The sequence below is a fragment of the Hyperolius riggenbachi genome, chromosome 8, assembly GCF_040937935.1.
Source record: "Hyperolius riggenbachi isolate aHypRig1 chromosome 8, aHypRig1.pri, whole genome shotgun sequence".
Taxonomy (NCBI): Eukaryota; Metazoa; Chordata; class Amphibia; order Anura; family Hyperoliidae; genus Hyperolius; species Hyperolius riggenbachi.
In genome coordinates, this window is record NC_090653.1 from 134,497,292 (window position 1) to 134,516,805 (window position 19,514).

Here is a 19,514-nt window from a genome sequence, read left to right on the forward strand (position 1 = left end):
AAAGTGGGGTGTGCGTAATTATTTGGCCCCCTGAGTCAATTCTTTGTAGAACCACCTTTTGCTGCAATTACAGCTGCCAGTCTTTTGAGATATGTCTCTACCAGCTTTGCACATCTAGAGACTGAAATCCTTGCCCATTCTTCTTTGCAAAACAGCTTCAGCTCTGTCAGATTAGATGGACAGCGTTTGTGAACAGCAGTTTTCAGATCTTGCCACAGATTCTCGATTGGATTTAGATCTGGACTTTGACTGGGCCATTCTAACACATAGATATGTTTTGTTTTAAACCATTCCATTGTTGCCCTGGCTTTATGTTTAGGGTCATTGTCCTGCTGGAAGGTGAACCTCCGCCCCAGTCTCAAGTCTTTTGCAGTCTCCAAGAGGTTTTCTTCCAAGTTTGCCCTGTATTTGGCTCCATCCATCTTCCCATCAACTCTGACCAGCTTCCCTGTCCCTGCTGAAGAGATGCACCCCCCGAGCATGATGCTGCCACCACCATATTTGGCAGTGGGGATGGTGTGTTCAGAGTGACGTGCAGTGTTAGTTTTCCGCCACACATAGCGTTTTACATTTTGGCCAAAAAGCTCCATTTTGGTCTCATCTGACCAGAGCACCTTCTTCCACATGGTTGCTGTGTCCCCCACATGGCTTGTGGCAAACTGCAAACGGGACTTCTTATGCTTTCTGTTAACAATGCCTTTCTTCTTGCCACTCTTCCATAAAGGCCAACTTTGTACAGTGCATGACTAATAGTTGTCCTATGGACAGAGTCTCTCACCTGAGCTGTAGATCTCTGCAGCTCGTCCAGAGTCACCATGGGCCTCTTGACTGCATTTCTGATCAGCACTCTCCTTGTTCGGCCTGTGAGTTTAGGTGGATGGCCTTGTCTTGTTAGGTTTACAGTTGTGCCATACTCCTTCCATTTCTGAATGATCGCTTGAACAGTGCTCCGTGGGATGTTCAAGGCTTTGGAAATCTTTTTGTAGCCTAAGCCTGCTTTAAATTTCTCAATAACTTGATCCCTGACCTGTCTTGTGTGTTCTTTGGACTTCACGGTGTTGTTGCTCCCAATATTCTCTTAGACAACCTCTGAGGCCCTCACAGAGCAGCTGTATTTGTACTGATATTAGATTACACACAGGTGCACTCTATTTAGTCATTAGCACTCATCGGGCAATGTCTATAGGCAACTGACTGCACTCAGACCAAAGGGGGCCGAATAATTATGCACACACCACTTTGCAGTTATTTATTTGTAAAAATGTTTGGAATCATGTATGATTTTCGTTCCACTTCTCACGTGTACACCACTTTGTGTTGGTCTTTCATGTGGAATTCCAATAAAATTGATTCATGTTTGTGGCAGTAATATGACAAAATGTGGAAAACTTCAAGGGGGCCAAATAATTTTGCAACCCACTGTATAAGGGGATGGACTAAATACTGACAAAACTGAGGTTCTTGTCATCAGAGGTTAGCGCCTAATAGCAAATCAGCTCCAGTCCAGACACAGTCAACATCTCTGAGGGTAGAGAACTCCGACCTTACTAGCTCTAACACTGTGCACAGCTTGGGTTTACTGATTGATGGGGAATTAAACTTCAGGAATCAAATTTCAGCTGCTGTGAAAGATTCCTTCTTTCACCTAAGGAATATTGCACAAATTATGCACCTCATTCCTACAGAGGATATTCCAACCTTAGTTCACGTTTTCATCACATTGTTATACTTTAGAGGCCGCAGCTCCGTGGATGGCACCCCCCACTCTCCGTACGCACCGCGGACCGTGGTTTGTTGATTATGGCCTGGGTGTGCGCAATGGCATCTGGCGTGGCGTATGCATGCGCAGGGACTTGGCGTACGATCGTGTGCAAGCGTCCGGTTTTCACGCCAAACGGGCTATACAAGGCCAGCCCTCCAAAAACAGTCAGTGCTGTTCATTCTGACAGCTGAGTGGTTGCTCTAGCCTTGCGCTTCCAGCCAGGCTTCCGGTTTTGTTGTTGATTCTGGTTCTGACCCGGCTGCCTCTGACTTTCCTCGATCTGCACCCCTCGTTTGACTAGTATTGTGACCTGGTTTTTGCTTTTGCCTGCTGCTTGCCCCTGACTTGATTGTGACCTGGACTCTAATTGTCTGCCGCCTGTCTCTGACCCAGGTTTCTACTCGGATTCTGATACTTAACTGAAGTCTCCACAGCACGGTGTCACTGTTTTCTCGACCAATTCCTGAGGCTATCCCAGTTCTGACCTGGTGGGCACTAGGCTGCAAAGCCCATCATCCCTTGCGTGGTGAACTGGTGAAGACCCGTGATCAGTTAGGTTCCACATCTGCGTTACCCCTTGGGTTTAGTGGAATGGTCAACAGTGTCAGAAGACCTAACACACATCACAGCTGGACTATTGCAATACCCTCTATGCAGGCCTTCCAAATATATCTCTACACCACCTGCAGCTAGTACAGAATGCTCCCGCAAGACTGTTAACAAGCCAACCCTGCCATTGAATTTGCTCACTACACTTATTATCCATAAAATGAAGAATCATTTTCAAAATTGGCATGCTAACATTAAAAGGACCTAGGCCCCAGATGCTAACATTCAAACGACCTAGGCCCCGGATACCTAAAGGATTTGTTTCAACTGCGTTGCACCTCCCACAACTTTAGATCAAATTGATCCAATAACTTGACCACCCCAGAGTTAAACTAAAAAACCTTTGGAGAGCTTGTGTGTCTCTACCTATTGTAAAGAGCCTTTAGAGTGAATAGATCTAAGCTTTGATGAGATCCTTTACACTTCAAAAAGAGGAAGAACGTAAGATGAGGTTAGATTGCGGTATACCCTACAGTGTTCTCCCCAGAATTTTTTTTACAGCCGCCTGGCATGAAATAGTAGTCGGTTGGCATGAAAAAGTAGCCGGGTGGGGCGAGATGAGAGAATGCAGTGCCGGTGCTTCTGTGAGCAACTCTGCTTACAGCATAGCATGAGGTAAGCCGATGACAGCCGGGTGCTCACCAAAACTAGCCGGGGGAGAACACTGCCCTATAAGATCATATATAAAGCCTCTCTATGTGACAATACTTTGTAGGATTCTGATCCAGTTCTGAAACATGCCTGAAGAAACTTAGAGTTTTGAAAGCTTGCACAGAAATTTTGTACAGTAAGTCATTAAAGGAGTGCCCGAATTTAAAAGAATACACTTACCTGGGGCTTCCTCTGCCTTGGGCCGGCCCTGCTTACAGGGGAAAAAGTTATGTGATCATAAATGCCAGACTAAACAGGTGGCTTTTCAGCTTTGATTTAAATGTGTCCAGGGTTAAAGCTGTCTTGATAAAGTTTGGCAAGGCATTCCACAGAGTAGGGGCAGTATGACAGAAAGAATCCGAAGACAGAACAACAAAAGTTGTTTAAAGGGACTCCAAGGAGTGCCCGAATTTAAAAGAATACACTTACCTGGGGATTCTTCCAGCTCACTGTAGGCGGCGAGGTCCTGCGGTGTCCTCCTGGCACTTCTCCTTCAGCGCATGCGCAGACCTGTCACGCCGGCCGGCGTGATGACTCATGTCAATAACCAGGAAGAGCCGGCTGACACCAGGCCCGGGTGTCGCCGATAACGGAGGCTGAAGTAGAGCCAGGAGGACGCCAAGGGACAGCCAAGCTTCAACCCTGGAAACATTTAAATCAAAGCTGAAAAGCAACCTGTTTAGTCTGGCATTTATGATCACATAACTTTTTCCCCTGTAAGCAGGGCCGGCCCAAGGCAGAGGCGAGAGAGGCTCCAGCCTCAGGGTGCAGTGTAGGAGGGAGTGCACAACTCACTCAGCTATCGTTCCCCTATTGTGTTTGAAGCAGAGAGAAATAAGAAAAGAGGCTGCAGTGACCGCAAGCCAGATAACTAGAGATTAAGGTGTTGGGGGCCCTGGGGTGCCTCTTAGTGTAATAGCAATCAGTGTGTGACGGCTGGGGTGGGATGGATAGAGGGCCGCACTTTGATGTCTCAGCCTTGGGTGCTGGAGGGCCTTGCCCCAGCTCTGCCTGTACGTACTGATCTGAAACAAGCTTATGCTCTTTGGGTCCAACAGGAGAGATGCACTTTTCAAATGTTTTGTTGTAGTTGTACATGCAGGGAGGGCAGTCACAATAACATATCAGACAAGCTCTTGTCTGATATGTTCTGGGGGTCTGTGTGCAGCAATGGTTGGGGTGAGATGGACACGGGACTATCCAGAGGTGTATTGCCATGCGAGGCCCCCCACATAATCTATTATTATCTATTATCTATTAGTATTATCTATTGGTCTATTAGTATTAGGTAGCACAACGGGAGACATGGCAGCGCTTACAAACAGAACTTATACCTGAATGATTTACCTGCATGGATGTGCAGAGCTCCAGTAACTGGACTATATTACACACCTAGCACTCACTGTGAGTGCTAGGTGTGTAATATAGTCCAGTTACTGGAGCTCTGCACATCCATGCAGATAAATCATTCAGGTATAAGTTCTGTTTCAAAAGCGCTACCATGTCTCTTTCTGTGCAAATTGAACGTAAGTATACTAGTGGCTAGCTGCATTCATTGCTTCAATGTACTTTCAAAATTTTTAGATTACAATTAGCACATAATTTGCATCTGTTTTGCATTCAAGGTATGTACTTAGTCCCAGAAGGGCTCTGCATAGCCTGTTGGTTTACATTTCAGGTGCAGCCTTGAGCGCTGTCATTTGTCTGTCTGTCTGCTTGATGAAATGAGTATTAGGTAGCAGTAGTGAGGTGGCCTTTTTGCCCCTTAGAAAATAGTATTAGGTAAACATAGTGTATTTCAAGTAGTAGCGTCACCTTATGTAGTATCCCTCAGATAGAAGAAATAAGTAGTACCTCTCAGATAGCACTTCCCCCAACACATGCCAGCAGGTCACATGAGCAAAGACAGGGTTCAGTGTGGAAGGCACAGAAATAGGACATCAGAGGAAGATTGCACCAGCAGAGGTGAGTCATGCTCCACTGCATTAAGGGCCCGTTCACACTGCACGCGTTTCCAGCCGCGTCTTGGAAACGCGTGCGGGAGGCCGAAACGCATGACCTCAGACAGTGCATAGAGTACACTGTCTGATGTTCACACTGCATCCGTTGGTCCGGGAACGCATGCTGCACGCATTTTTTGCAAAAACGCGCGGCTGGCCCATTCACTTTTCAGTAATAGGATCAGTCACGCAACGCATACAAACACGGATGGCGTGCGTTCCGCAAGCATGGCCATCCACGTTTGTAATGTGAACGGGGCCTTAAGTGGTTACAAAAATGCCCTTAAAGTAAGCAGACCACAAAAATATAAACTTGCGTTTTGGATACATTAGCACCATAGGTGGCTATGGGTAACGCATCCACTCATCCAGAAAAATTGCGCTAGTCGCAACTCTGTTCCAAGCAGCCCCCATTTTTAAAAATAGGATCCTCTTCATACCTCTTGGTACCTTTTCTACCTATCCCATGGGTCTTTTGTGGGGAATTACCCACACTCTAGCCAAATGATCTTAAACCCCCTCTAATGACAATGCTGATCACAAGGGAAGTATCTGCCACACAGCACAACCAGTTAGGATGATACAAAAATCCTCAGTTCATAACATTGCATAAGTATACAGTCACAATGACGACGTTCTTTCCCAGCTCCCCTAGTAGCAGAAAGATTAATTCGCGAGAGATATAAAGCTAAAGCGTTTGGCAAGTATACGAAGTCATCGCATTGGGATGTGAGAGATGCGGTCCACTGCTCTGCGTACTCCCTGAGAAGGAGTCATTTCAGCAAACATGTCGGATCACACCCTCTCTCGCATCCATTCAAAGCACTGACGCCTGTCCGCCACATGGAGATGCACTGCGCATGCGCTCTCTGGGATATCCCTTCAGATGATGCACAGTGGAAAAGGAAAAGGGAGGGAGAAAAGGGGGGGGGGGCGTCCATGATTGGCTGTTCTCTATCGAATCAGATGACGTGACCGGCGGGTTTCCGGAGCTTGAGGTTACTGTCGGTCATTTACCTGAGGAGGCGGCGGCTGCGAGGCAGAAGAGGAAGACAGCGTTGCTTTCCGCTATTGCCATCATTGCTGTCCGTCATCATCACACCACTAGCCGGACTATAGGTGAGTGATGCGAGCATTGCCTGCATACTGCGCTGCTCGGGAGAGGGTAGTGCGTGCAGCGCTGTAGTATTATAATATAGTGTTATTATGTGTCTGCCTCGGGGGCTGTGCGTAGAAGGGAGGTGGGGCTCACACAATGCAAGCCTCAAGTGCATAGCCGGGTCAGTATAACCTGCTAGCTGGAGCAGGGCAGAGTGACCCGACAAAGCATGAGGTAGGGGATGGACACATTCTGGCAGACACGCATGAGGATGACCAGTGTTGTGACCTGGAGGTGATGTAGGAGTCTAGGAGAGGAGATTATTCTGGTTCGGGATGTGGGTGAGGAGATAATGCTGGTGATCTAGGTGCCCATACTCTGAGCGAATCCGCCAAAGATTGTTGTTCGATTGTAATTTTGATCAATTTCTGCTTGAAATTCACTGATATTACTGATTGGATAGGGCCTTTTTTGGGTTCCAGTATACTTTAGGGGACCCAGCAGGACACCTCATAGGGAACAGTTCTCCAATCACAGTACCCTTATAGCTCAAAGCATTGTGATTGGGCAAATAGTGTGGGTGTAGTTTACTACAACTTTCTGGAAACCTAGCAGTTTGAGAGGTTGCCGTCCAGCCAATCATGTTAGCTGAATTTCTCTATGAGGTTTCCTACTGGGTCCCCTGAACTAGACTAGGGCTGTTCTTTCTTTAGTGGTTGACAGCCCTGGTACTCGCATTGGTAAAGTGTGGCATTGCCTGGTGCTTCTTGGCACAGAGACAGAGGGTTTAGGCTGGTGTGACTTAGCACAGAATGGAAGTGTGTGCAAAATGCAGGTGAATGATTCAGCCTGGTGTGATATGGTAGAAACATGTGCACTAAAGGTTAAACAATGACTTTGAAAGTGGCCTTGAAGATATAAAATTCTATGAATGGAGCCATCTTTTGTGGATCAGGGTGGTGTGACCTAGCAAACTGACATAAGGGGAGGACCATGATTATGTCACTTGGCAGAAGGATGGACCAGGGTGGTGTGACCTGGCAAAGAGCTTTGAGGGGAGGTTGTAGTATGACATTTTTCATAAAACTATAAAATAACCATAAATGAATGAAGGTGCATATCTAGTTTTTTTTAGTATTCATGTGGTCAATCTAAACAGATGTTATATTTTACCTGTAGCTGGATATTGTTGAGATAAATTACCTGCTGGCTTTTTGGATCTCATGAGGATTTTGATGGCTTGTCAGTCTTGGCATACAATGGCATATCCTCATGACTGACCATTAGCTTGACGTTGACGTATTCCAGACAACACTGGTGTCTATTGTGACTGGAATTTAAAGTAAGGGGAGTACCAGATGTGAGGGCATATAAATTATTCAAAAGCAAAAAGTACTAGCTGTATACGAGTGAATTAGTCCAGGGCATAGTGCAGCATATGTTAAACTATAAAAGTTTTGTATAGAGGTAACTCTGCTAATTAGTATGATACTGGTAAATTGCCCTTGTTGAAATATTAGCTAGAGGGGGGTAAAAATAAAACCGAAGAGTAGCCTAGCTTTGGGCTACTTAAGCTGCGTGTGCATAGATGGTTAAGGGGCGCTGAGCTGCATAAGATTACATCCTGACTCCTGAGAGGCAATTAGGAGTCAGACTTTTGCATCTGGTCACTATGGTGCAATTGATGTATTATTCTGGTAGTAGGAAGCTGAGTGACTCATTCACTTTATACAGCTGGTTGACTAATACTGACTATAACTGAATGAGCTGTACCCTGTAACTATCATCCGTTACACAAAGCTCATGACTATTTGATGTAGTGGAAGGATGTCATTGATATACTAGGTAGTGTCAGTATCAGGTACATCCTTCCCAGGTGGATTTCAGACTGTGTGCAGCTTTTGATAGGTGATTGGATTAGATGTTAAAGCTAGCATGTTAGGAATTGGATATAGAAGACAGCATTACGAATTGAAACCACATAGGCACAGCAAAACTCAATTGAAAGTGAACATTATATGTGCACACTTTTTTTTTTTTTTTTGCTTTTAACACATGCAGCCGTAAAAAAGCAATAGGCTCCATTCGATGATCTGGGAAATTTAGACGCCTGCTATCAGTGGAAGTTTGCCCCCATAGCCACTCCTTCTTCAAATATTGACTTTAAGGGGAATTGGCCACCTGACCACTAGCGCCTTAAAAATTTCGTGCTGGCTACTAAATTCCATATTTCTGCACTCCCTGCAGGTCACCATGTTAACCCCTTCCATACCACTGCTATGCATATCTATGCCCCTTAAAACTTGCGCACCAGAGGCGTAGATATGCGTATTTGTTTATTTACCAGACGGTCGCAATCACTGGCGTGCTCCTGTCGTTTCTATTACTATTTTGAAGATTGTGATTATTGCATGGGAACAACTGTTCCCAAAGCCGATCACAGTGCCTGTGATGAATGACAGCTGGAATCAGCGAGATGCCGGTATTCATTCACTAAGTGAAAGTAAAGAACACAGTCACAGCACTGCATGTGTACCGTTCACTGTACACAAGAATTACTTGTGGCGACATCTTGTGGACGAAAAGATATATCTATCTATTTCTATCTCTCCTTAGGGACTTTTTAATATGTGTTTCATGGGGGTATAACTGTTGTTTTTAAAAATAAAGGCTTGCAATTATTGATATAGTATAAAAAACACTAAATGCAAAAAAGCCACCTTTTTTTATTTCCAAATAAAATGTCACCATACATTGTGCTAGGGCCATAATTTAAATATTGTAATAACCAGGACAAATTGGCAAATGTGTGGGTTTTATCTACAATAGCACACTTTTTTTTTCCCTTAAACTATAATGGCTGAAAACTAAGTATTTCGTTTTTTTTTTTTTTTTTTAATTGTATACAAAATAAAATCTTTAAAAAAAAAAAAAAAGTACAAACCAAAGAAAGCCTAATGTGTGGCGAAAACAAAAAAATATAGATCATTTCTGTGTGATAAGTAAGGGTAAAGTTATTGGCGTATAAATGGAAGGCGCGTGGTGTTAAAATTGCTTTAGCTTTTTTTGGGGGGGGACCTGTGGTTAGAGTTGCTGTGTACAGGAAGTGCATGAAGGGGGAAGGTGGGAGGAATGATCTCCTAGCATAGCCTTAGGTAAGTCAAAGGCTCAGCTTCTGGCGCAAAATAGCAATATCCGTATGACTGTCTATGCAATCAGGTGTGGATTTAGATAGAAAATGTCAATGGTCTGTTACGATGCAGGAGCTGGATATGACTTTCTAAGTACTGACAACCACATACAGTGGTTTGCAAAAGCATTTGGCCCCCTTGAAGTTTTACACATTTTTGTCATATTACTGCCACAAACATGAATCAATTTTATTGGAATTCCATGTGAAAGACCAATACAAAGTGGTGTACACGTGAGAAGTGGAATGAAAATCATACATGATTCCAAACACTTTAAAAAAACAAAAGACTGCAAAGTGGGGTGTGCGTAATTATTCGGCCCCCTGAGTCAATACTTTGTAGAACCACCTTTTGCTGCAATTACAACTGCCAGTCTTTTAGGGTATGTCTCTGCCAGCTAGAGACTGAAATCCTTGCCCATTCTTTGCAAAACAGCTCCAGGTCAGTCAGATTAGATGGACAGCGTTCGTGAACAGCAGTTTTCAGATCTTGCCACAGATTCTCGATTGGATTTAGATCTGGACTTCGAGTGGGCAAGTCTAACACATGGATATGTTTTATTTTAAACCATTCTATTGTTTCCCTGGTTTTATGTTTAGGGTAGTTGTCCTCCTCGAAGGTGAACCTCCGCCCCCAATCTCAAGTTTTTTTTGCAGACTCCAAGAGGTTTTCTTCCAAGATTGCCCTGTATTTGGCTCCATCCATCTTCCTATCAGTTCTGACCAGCTTCCCTGTCCCTGCTGAAGAGAAGCACCGGGAGAGCATAATGGTGCCACCACCATATCTGACAGTGGGGATGGTGTGTTAGTTTTCCGTCACACATAGCGTTATGCATCTTGGCCAAAAAGTTCCATTGTGGTCTCATCTGACCAGAGCAACTTCTTCCACAAGTTTGCTGTGTCCCCCACATGGCTTGTGGCAAATTGCAAACAGGACTTCTTATGCTTTTCTGTTAACCATGGCTTTCTTCTTGCCACTCTTCCATAAAGGCCAACTGTGTGAAGTATACGACTAATAGTTGTCCTATGCAGTGTTCTCCCCAGAATTTTTTTCCAGCCGGGTGGCATGAAAAAGCAGCCGGGTGGGGATAGATGAAAATGCATAGCAACTGTGCTTACAGCATAGGAGGAGTTGAGGAGGTGAGCCAATGACAGGCGGGTGGTCACCAAATCTAGCCGGGTGGAGCATCCGGCTAAAAGAGCCTGGGGAGAACACTGCTATGGACAGATTTCCCCACCTGAGCTGTAGATCTCTGCAGCTCGTCCAGAGCCACCATGGGCCTCTTGACTGCATTTGTGATCAGCGTTCTCCTTGTTCGGCCTGTGAGTTTAGGTGGATGGCCTTGTCGTGGTAGGTTTACAGTTGTGCCATACTCCTTCCATTTCTAAATGATCACTTGAACAGTGCTCCGTGGGATGTTCAAGGCTGTGGAAATCTTTTTGTAGCCTAAGCCTGCTTTAAATTTCTCAATAACTTTATCCCTGACCTGTCTGGTGTGTTCTTTGGACTTCATGGTGTTACTCCCAATATTCTCTTAGACAACCTCCGAGGCCGTCACAGAGCAGCTGTATTTGTACTGACATTAGATTACACACAGGTTCTCTATTTAGTCATTAGCACTCATTAGGCAATGTCTATGGGCAACTGACTGCCCTCAGACCAAAGGGGGCTGAATAATTACGCACACCCCACTTTGCAGTTTTTTTTTTTTTTTTTTTAATTAAATGTTTGAAATCATGTATGATTTTTGTTCCACTTCTCACGTGTACACCACTTTGTTTTGGTCTTTCACGTGGAATTCCAATAAAATTGATTCATGTTTGTGGCAGTAATGTGACAAAATGTGGAAAACTTCAAGGGGGCCGAATACTTTTGCAAACCACTGTACAAAGGAACATGTCTTAAGGTGGCCATACACTGATAGATTTGTAGCAGATTTGACCATCAGATTTGTCAGATGCCCGTCAAGTCGAATCTGACAGGAATCTATTTGTGTGCCACACACTAGGAACAGATTTCCAATATATTTCATAATGAAATCGATCTAAATGCATTATTGGACCATTAGATCAAATGCAACTCTATGGGTCATCTATCTGCTGCCAGCAGCAGATCGACCTAGTTTTTCCATCTTGTCAGTTCAAATCGATCGAAATTGGCTGCAAATCGATTGAGTTGATAGATTCGATTGCCGATCGATTCCATAGATTTGATCTGTTTAATTTCTATTCTGAATGCATTACAAAGGTACAATTCTATAAGGCTCTCCAGTCCCATAACTTTTTTTTTTTTTTTTTTTTTTTTTCCTCTTAAGTGAAATCATGCACATAGGTGTTGTGATATGTCATCTAGAAGTTCTTTGTACTTGGAATTTGGAAAGCAGACCCATGCTTGGTTGCTGTGGGTTACTGTGCACAGCTGCCTGTAGCTTTCTGAGCACTGAGCTCCTAGCTAGAGAAATAAGTGCGAAGCCCAATGCACTGGTTTTATCTTCATGATACAGCTTGGAGGAGGCATTGCTGTGATGAGTGCCTTGCTTATGAGTTTGGAGGAAAAGCAGATGCATGTCAGGCCTGTGGGATTCCTGGGATTCAGTTCCCATATACATGCCACGTCATGGAGCATGCAGAAAAAGGTGATGTGGGATAAACACTGATCTATCCTTAGACAAACATTTTATATAAAAAATACACATAAAAGATAAATGGATCATTTTAATATTTTATCTACCGCCTCATATTTTGTCATCCTGACTTTCCGACTTAAAGGATACCTTAGTCTTGAACATATTGCAAAAGTGTGTGTGAGTGTGTGAGTGTGTGAGTAGTGCAGAAACTTACTGCACCTCTTTCCCCGGCGCCCGCCTCCGTTTAGCTGTAAAGTGGCCAGTTGGCACAGGCGCTGTATGTCCGCAGGAGTACGCATGCACTCCCACAAGATGTACCCAGCGTGCACACTGGACTTGAGGTCAGCGTGGAGCACGGTCAAAAGGTGCCCGAACGGACTTAATGTGCAGGGTAGTATATCAGTGTCAGTGGGCACGTCTTACTGTGGGAGTGTGTGTGTAATCTCCCTGACATACTGTGCATGTGCCAACCAGGACTTAGGACTGGGCCACTTTACAACTAAATGGAGGCAGACGCCAGGGCAAGGGAGGTGCAGTAAGTTTCTGCTCTACTCCACATACAAACACAGGGTGTAATTTTGCTATATATTCAGGACTAAGGTATCCTTAAAGACTTATGCTACATACACACTTGAGATAAAGGGCAAGATCACAGATCAATTTTACCCCATTCTATGTAGTATGAGAGCATACTCTATGCAATCTATTCTATTGAGCTGAACCCCCCCCCCCCCATCAGATAAAAATCTTTTCCTTTTATTTCAAGTGTGTATGCAGCATTAAGCTGGCCATACACTAGGCCGATTCCCCGCCGATCGACAGCAGAGTCGATCACTGAGATCGAATCTGCTGTCACATCGTTCACGCTAAATTTCGATCTATTTTGTCCCGAAATAGATCGATCCCGTCGATCGCTCTGTGTGGGAAATTACCATCAATCGCCCGCGGGTAGGGAGCGCGTTGCTAGCGGCGTTCGAGTGCCCGACGACCGACGCAATACATTACCTGCTCCGTCGGCGCGACTCCCCTGGTCTCCGCTGTCTTCTCCGGTCTGGTCTGGTCTCTGGCATGCTTCACTGAACTTCCTGCCGGGACAGGAAGTTTAAACAGTAGAGGGCGCTCTACTGTTTAAATTTCCCCCAGACAGGAAGAAGTGAAGCATGCCGGACCCGGAGATCAGACCAGAGCGGAGAAGACAGCGGAGACCTGGGGAGTCGCGCCGGCAGAGCAGGTAATGTATGTCGGGGGGGAGGGAGCGGCAGCAGCACCACCACCACCACAGATTGTGAACGGTTTCATGCTGAAATCGATTCACAATCTGTTTGCAGTAAAGGCAGCCATACGATCCCTCTCTGATCAAATTCAATCAGAGAGGGATCTATCTGTTGGTCGAATCTGATAGCAAATCGATCAGTGTATGGCTACCTTAAGACTTTCAAATGGTGGTAACTGTATACATTACAGATAGCACTGATTATGTCACTTTATAAGTATTTGGGCACCCAAACTGTCAAAAAAAATGTATAGGAAACCATTCATAGAGGTTTTTTTTCTTTTTACAGAATGTTTTCATGCACCCCTAATCTGTAATGCAAACACTTCTGCTTTTGTCCATTTTACAATTTTCAAAGACCATTGTTAACAAAACTGAGCTGGATGGCAGCTGTCACATAATTCCTCCCCCCTCAGCATTCACTGCTCTTGTAAGAGAGAGTAGGCTGACTTGTAGCTTTTCAGTACATTTACAGCATATATCAACTTCCCCAGAGGAAAAAGACAATCCTCATCAAGTCATGCCTATACAGTTCAAGTATTTGAACTGACTGTATTTTGTGGAGCACTGTGGTGCTCTTACATCACTGGACAATGGCTCTGCTGGTCTCTATTTGAAAGCTGTCCTGCACGGCTGTCTCTGCTGTATCGGAGTTAATGCTGCAGATACATACCCTGGATCACTCCGGATGTGTACACTCTCTCCTCCTTGTAGAATAAATGTTAAACCTAGTGGTGCAGGTGGGATGCAAATAGATGTTTCTTCCTGCCTTGTGCACTTAGGACCGTGTGTGTGTGTGTGTGTGTGTGTGTGTGTGTGTGTGTGTGTGTGTGTGTGTGTGTGTGTGTGTGAGATTTTTTTTTTTTTTTTTTTTTTTTTCTATTTTTCTTTTTTTTTAAAAAACTTGTAGCAGCTGGAAGCATTTTTTTTATTTCCATTAAGGCTGGACTGAGCCAGCCTGACTGATCTCCGACTGTTAACCCCCTTGTATTGCCATCTCCCACTGTCCAGTCCAGTGCACATCCTTCTTCACTTCATCATACATGTTTGCGATGATACCATTCTCTTGGCACATCTTGGAGCAGTCAGGTTTGACAGGATCTTTCCATCCTTTCTCCTGCCCTTTTACACAAATCTAACGGAGATGCATCATGGAGGATGTCCTTTGTGAGGGGGATCCGGTTGCTGTAAGTCACAAGCCCACCAAAAGCAGCCTATGGTCACTTGCCGAGCTCCAGCGTTTTTGATCCAATGGCAAGCTACCTAGTGAAATTCCGGGAATTGCTGGAGGAAGCCGATGAGCGATCCATGTCAATTGTTCACTACATCTGTCACCACGCCTTCCATCATGACTCGACTTTGTCATAACTGTGGCAAGCATCCAAACACAGACAGAATTATTCTGAGAGTATCTTGCAACTGGAGTCCCAAAATGTAAGGGCAGCCTGCCAACAACATCCTCCTGTCTGCAGACCTGTAAATATAAACAGTAATCAGTTATGCTTGCTACCATACGAGTGAGAGCAATGCTTCAGTCTGTCGGTCTATAGTAGAATTAGACGTTTCCATTATGTCATGCATGCAAAGCTTTGATGAAAGGGTAGGTATACCCACACACAAGGATACCCCAGTAATTCAGTTTTTGGGAGTCCACTTGTAATTGATACTTTTTGCCATCCTTTATTGCATCATTGCTAAGGGCCTTTTTCCACTAAATGCGATTTTTCTGATGCAGTTTTCCCATAAGCATTCATTGGAGTCAGTTTTCTGCACTCAGAACCTGCGTGTAGTGGAAATAGGCCCTTTGGATTTTTCATAAAGGCAGTGGGATTACTTAGCTTGTTAAATGTGACATCATTTTTACCTTCAAGAATACTAAAAGGTGAGGGAGCAGCTTAGAGGATTGACTTTAGTTCCTAAACCCTTGGTTATGACTTTGTTAAAGGACGCATGAACAGAGGGATATGGAGGATGCCATATTTTTCTTCTTTTTAAACTATTTCAGCTGCTTGGCAGCCCTGCTGGTCTATGTGGCTGCATTAGTGTCTGAATCACACCAGAATCAAGCATGCAGCTAATCTTGTCAGATCTGACAATGTCATAAACACCTGATCTGCATATGCTTGTTCAGGGTCTATGGCTAAAAGGATTAGAGGCAGAAGATCAGCAGGGCTGCCAGGCAACTGGTATTGTTTAAAAGGAAATAAACATGGCAGCCTCCATATACCTCACTTCAGTTGTCCTTTAAACACTTCACCCGACCCACCATTGCATGTCTGTCATTTAAAGGAATACTGTAGGGGGGTCGGGGGAAAATAAGTTGAACTTACTCAGGGCTTCTAATGGTCCCCCGCAGACATCCTGTGCCATCACCGATGCTCCGGCCCCACCTCCGGTTCACTTTTGGAATTTCAGACTTTAAAGTCTGAAAACCACTGCACCTGCGTTGCCGTGTCCTCGCTCCCGCTGATGTCACCAGGAGTGTGCTGCGCAGGCCCAGTATGCTCCTGGTGACATCAGCGGGAGCGAGGACATAGCAGCGCAGACACAGTGGATTTCAGACTTTAAAGTCTGAAATTCCAGAAGTGAACCGGAGGCGGGCCGGAGCATCAGTGAGTGGCTGTGCGGTAACAGGATGTCTGTGGGGGACCATTAGAAGCCCCGGGTAAGTTCAACTCATTCCCCCCCCCCCCCCTTACAGTATTCCTTTAAGATATCCATCTAGTCTCCATGTCAGCTGCTAACATAGTGTATATAAATGACCTAAAATCCTGGTTCATTAAAATTCCATCAGTATGAAATAAACCTACACCTCACGCAGCCACGAAGTACCAAATCTGCATGCTGTCCTGTCAGCAACATGGCAGGACTGTTCTAGGAGCGCTCAATGAAGTGTCAATGGATGGGGCAGTGAATAGATATAGATAGATAGATAGATAGATAGATAGATAGATAGATAGATAGATAGATAGATAGATAGATAGATAGATATATGTATGTAGGGGTTAGTACTCACACTAGATTTCACTCCAACCAATCATGCAAATAGCCCACTTCTCCAGACTACAACTACTAACTTGAAAGGCAGGTTTTTAAGTTACAGATTAAAAAAAAAAAAAAAAAAAAAAATTATCTGTAACTTAAAAACCTGCCTTTCAACTTAGCAGTTGTCTCTTCCTCTAGCCAGCTGGACAACACACACATTTTAATGAGTCTGGAGAAGTGGGCTATTTGCATGATTGGTTGGAGTGAAATCTAGTGTGAGTAGTAACACCCCCTCCCCCCCCCCCCCCCCCCCCCCCCAAAAAAAAAAAAAAAATTGTAGCTACCTCTTCAGTGATCTTCAGACTTCCATTCTACTCTGCTTACAGCTATTGAAGTTAGAGTTGTAGCCGCTTATCAAAAGCAGTTATGTTTAAACACTAATGGCGACCAAGTGAAACCCTTCCTGTCTGGGTCATGCTGCCTGTTTGGGTGTGCGTTGTATATTGTGTTTTTATGCTGAGCTTTCTTGCAGCTCATCTCTCTCTTATTTCATATTCTTTTTGCAGGCCAGTTTCCGAGATCCTGAGAATCCAGTGACTTTGTGTTGGTTTCCAGCAAGGTATTATTATAGTGCTTCTAATTTTGACCCTCCACTTGAGAAATCATTCACTAGCAGTCACACTTGATGTATTTATAATTAAAAATAAATATTTGGTAGTTTATTTTTGTCTTCTCTAAATATTTTTCCATTACTACATACATGGTGGTTGATGTAGAAAAGCTGCGGTAATATCGCTTTGCGCAGACAGAGCGCGGTAATGTTACTGCAACTACCAGCAGCAAGTTGCAGTATTAGCGTGTCCTGCGGAACTTGAGTACTGTAAGCGTCAGGGCTGTGGAGTTGGAGTCGGGGCAATTTTGGGGGCCTGGAGTCGGGAAAAAAATGAATTTTAACTGTAATTAACCTTCCTGGCAGTAAAAGCCGCGCAGGAGGTTTTCTCGATTTTTCTTAATTTTTTTTTTGCTGGACGCAGCTAGCACTTTTCTAGCTGCGCCAACACACTGATCGCTGCCGCCCTGCGCCCGATCGCCGCTATACGTTGTGGAGCGCGGCCCCCCCAGACCCCGTACGCTGCCATGGCGACGGGGGAAGCCCTCCAGGAAATCCCGTTCTTTGAATGGGATTTCCTGATCAGAGATCGCCGAAGGCGATCGAAGTGGGGGTATGCCGCTGAGAGCGGCTATCATGTAGCGAGCCCTGGGCTCGCTACATGATTGATTAAAAAAAAAAAAAACTGCCGCACTGCCTCCTGGCGGAATTTTTCATACCTCCAGGAGGGTTAAAATAGAAAATATGATAGTGTTCTATTTCTCAGATAATAGTCATCATAAATAATTTATGCATACAGTAATAGCGGTGCTTAGTCCACAAAAATGAAGTAAACCAATCAAAATTGCTCATGAAATTGGTTTGCTGACTACGAATTAAATGGCACCTGAGAAGGATGAAAATATTTTTTTTTTTTTTTTTTTATACATACCTGAGGCTTCTTCCAGCCCCCTTCAGGCTAATCAGTCCCTCGCTGTCCACCTCCACCACCTGGATCTTCTGCTAGGAGTCCTGGTAATTCAGCCAGTCAGCGCAGTCCAGCTGCATGGCGCTTCCACAGCCAGAAGCGTTCTGCACCTGCGCAATAGTGCTGCGCAGGTGTAGTACACTCCCTGCGGTGGAGTATGTGCATGCGCACTACACCAGACTGGCTGAAGTACCTGGACTCATAGCAGAAGATCCAGGTGGCGGAGGAGGACAGCGAAGGGACTGATTAGCCTGAAGGGGGCTGGAGGAAGCCCCAGGTATGTATAAAACTTTAATTTTATCTGTCTCATGTTTACTTTGTTACACAGTAGTACTATACTATGCACTCTCCACAGAACTGCAGGGAATCCACTGAGAATGTTGTACACATTGAACACAGAGGTGTTTATCACCCATAAACCTGGTTCAGATTGTGCATGAAGAATGTGTAATAGAGGAAGTATCTCCTTATTCCCCTGCACATCACCCTTACATGTACCCACAGTTACATTGCCTATGGCCTGATAGATGTTCTTTGTTCTGGTCTGTACCTTTTTTAAAAGTACTCTTACCAAGGACTAGTTCTAAGGTAGCCATACACTGGTCGATTTGCCATTAGATCGACCAGCTGATAGATCCCTATCTGATCGAATCTGATCAGAGAGGGATCGTATGGCTGCCTTTACTGCAAACAGATTGTGAATCGGTTTCAGCCTGAAACCGATCACAATCTGTTGAGCTGCTCCTGCCGCCTGAGCGCCCTCTATTTGAACTTCCTGGTCACTGCAGTGACACAGGAAGTTAATGTACGCTGGGATGGAAGCAGGAACAGAGCGGTGCAGCGCGGAGAAGATGCCCGGGAGCCAGCGTCAGGTAATGTATACCGGATCGGATCCCAGTGATCGAATCTGCTGTTGAAACGGCCGCAAATCGGGCCAGTGTATGGCCAGCTTTAGTCTGACTAAAGGGAATAAATATGGCAGTCTCCATATCCTTCTCACTTCAGTTGTCTTTTAAAATTCCTAAGCGTTGGCAGTTGAGACGAATTTCATGTTACATACTTTCATTTAACAAGATTGTAATATGCAAATTAGAGGAGTCGGAGTCGAGGAGCCCTGGTAAGCGTTGCTACAGTAACATGCGATAGTAAATTCGTTACTTTTGCAATGCTCTATCTGCGCACAGCAATATTGCTGCAGCTTTGTACATCTACCCCATAGTGCTTAGTGGTTTTTTTTTTTTGTTTGTTTGTATTAATACCAGTTCATGGAATATCTTTAGCAATAAAAAACTAGATACCTTAAGGCTACTTACACACCAGGACATTACAGGCGCACGTTAGTGCAGCCTGTAACGCATCCCACCGCACAGCACTACAAAGTCAATGAGGCTGTTCACACTGCCCACGTTGCGCTGCACGTTCGGGCAAAGTGCAGCGTACTGTGCGTTGTTAGACTGTTTGCACATGCTCAGTGGGGGGTGAAAGGAGGCGGGGAGATGCCGCTACAGTAGCCGCGCACATGGCTACTTAAAGAGAGTCTGAAGCGAGAATAAATCTCGCTTCAGACCTCATAGATAGCAGGGGCATGTGTGCCCCTGCTAAAACGCCGCTATCCCGCGGCTTAACGGGGGTCCCTTCACTCCCAAATCCCCTCCGTACATTGCGGAATCACTTCCGCATTGGGGCAGGGCTAGCCGCCGCAGTCCTGCCTCCCGCGCGTCTATCAGACGCGTACCTCCGC

General features: G+C 44.9%; 1 protein-coding gene across 6 annotated transcripts in view; it reads left to right on the forward strand.

Annotated features, from left to right (window-relative positions):
* The window catches only part of ACSL4 (acyl-CoA synthetase long chain family member 4), a 186,456-nt gene that overhangs the window by 68,042 nt on the left and 98,900 nt on the right, over window positions 1-19,514 (forward strand). For 5 of the 6 annotated variants that reach the window (XM_068251125.1, XM_068251129.1, XM_068251130.1 and 2 more), the window contains exons 1-2: window positions 6,044-6,141; window positions 16,763-16,815. The gene's annotated coding sequence lies outside the window, so the exon portion shown is untranslated. Of the gene's footprint in view, window positions 1-6,043; window positions 6,142-16,762; window positions 16,816-19,514 lie in introns of those variants that run through there. The other variant, XM_068251126.1, reaches the window with a different exon arrangement.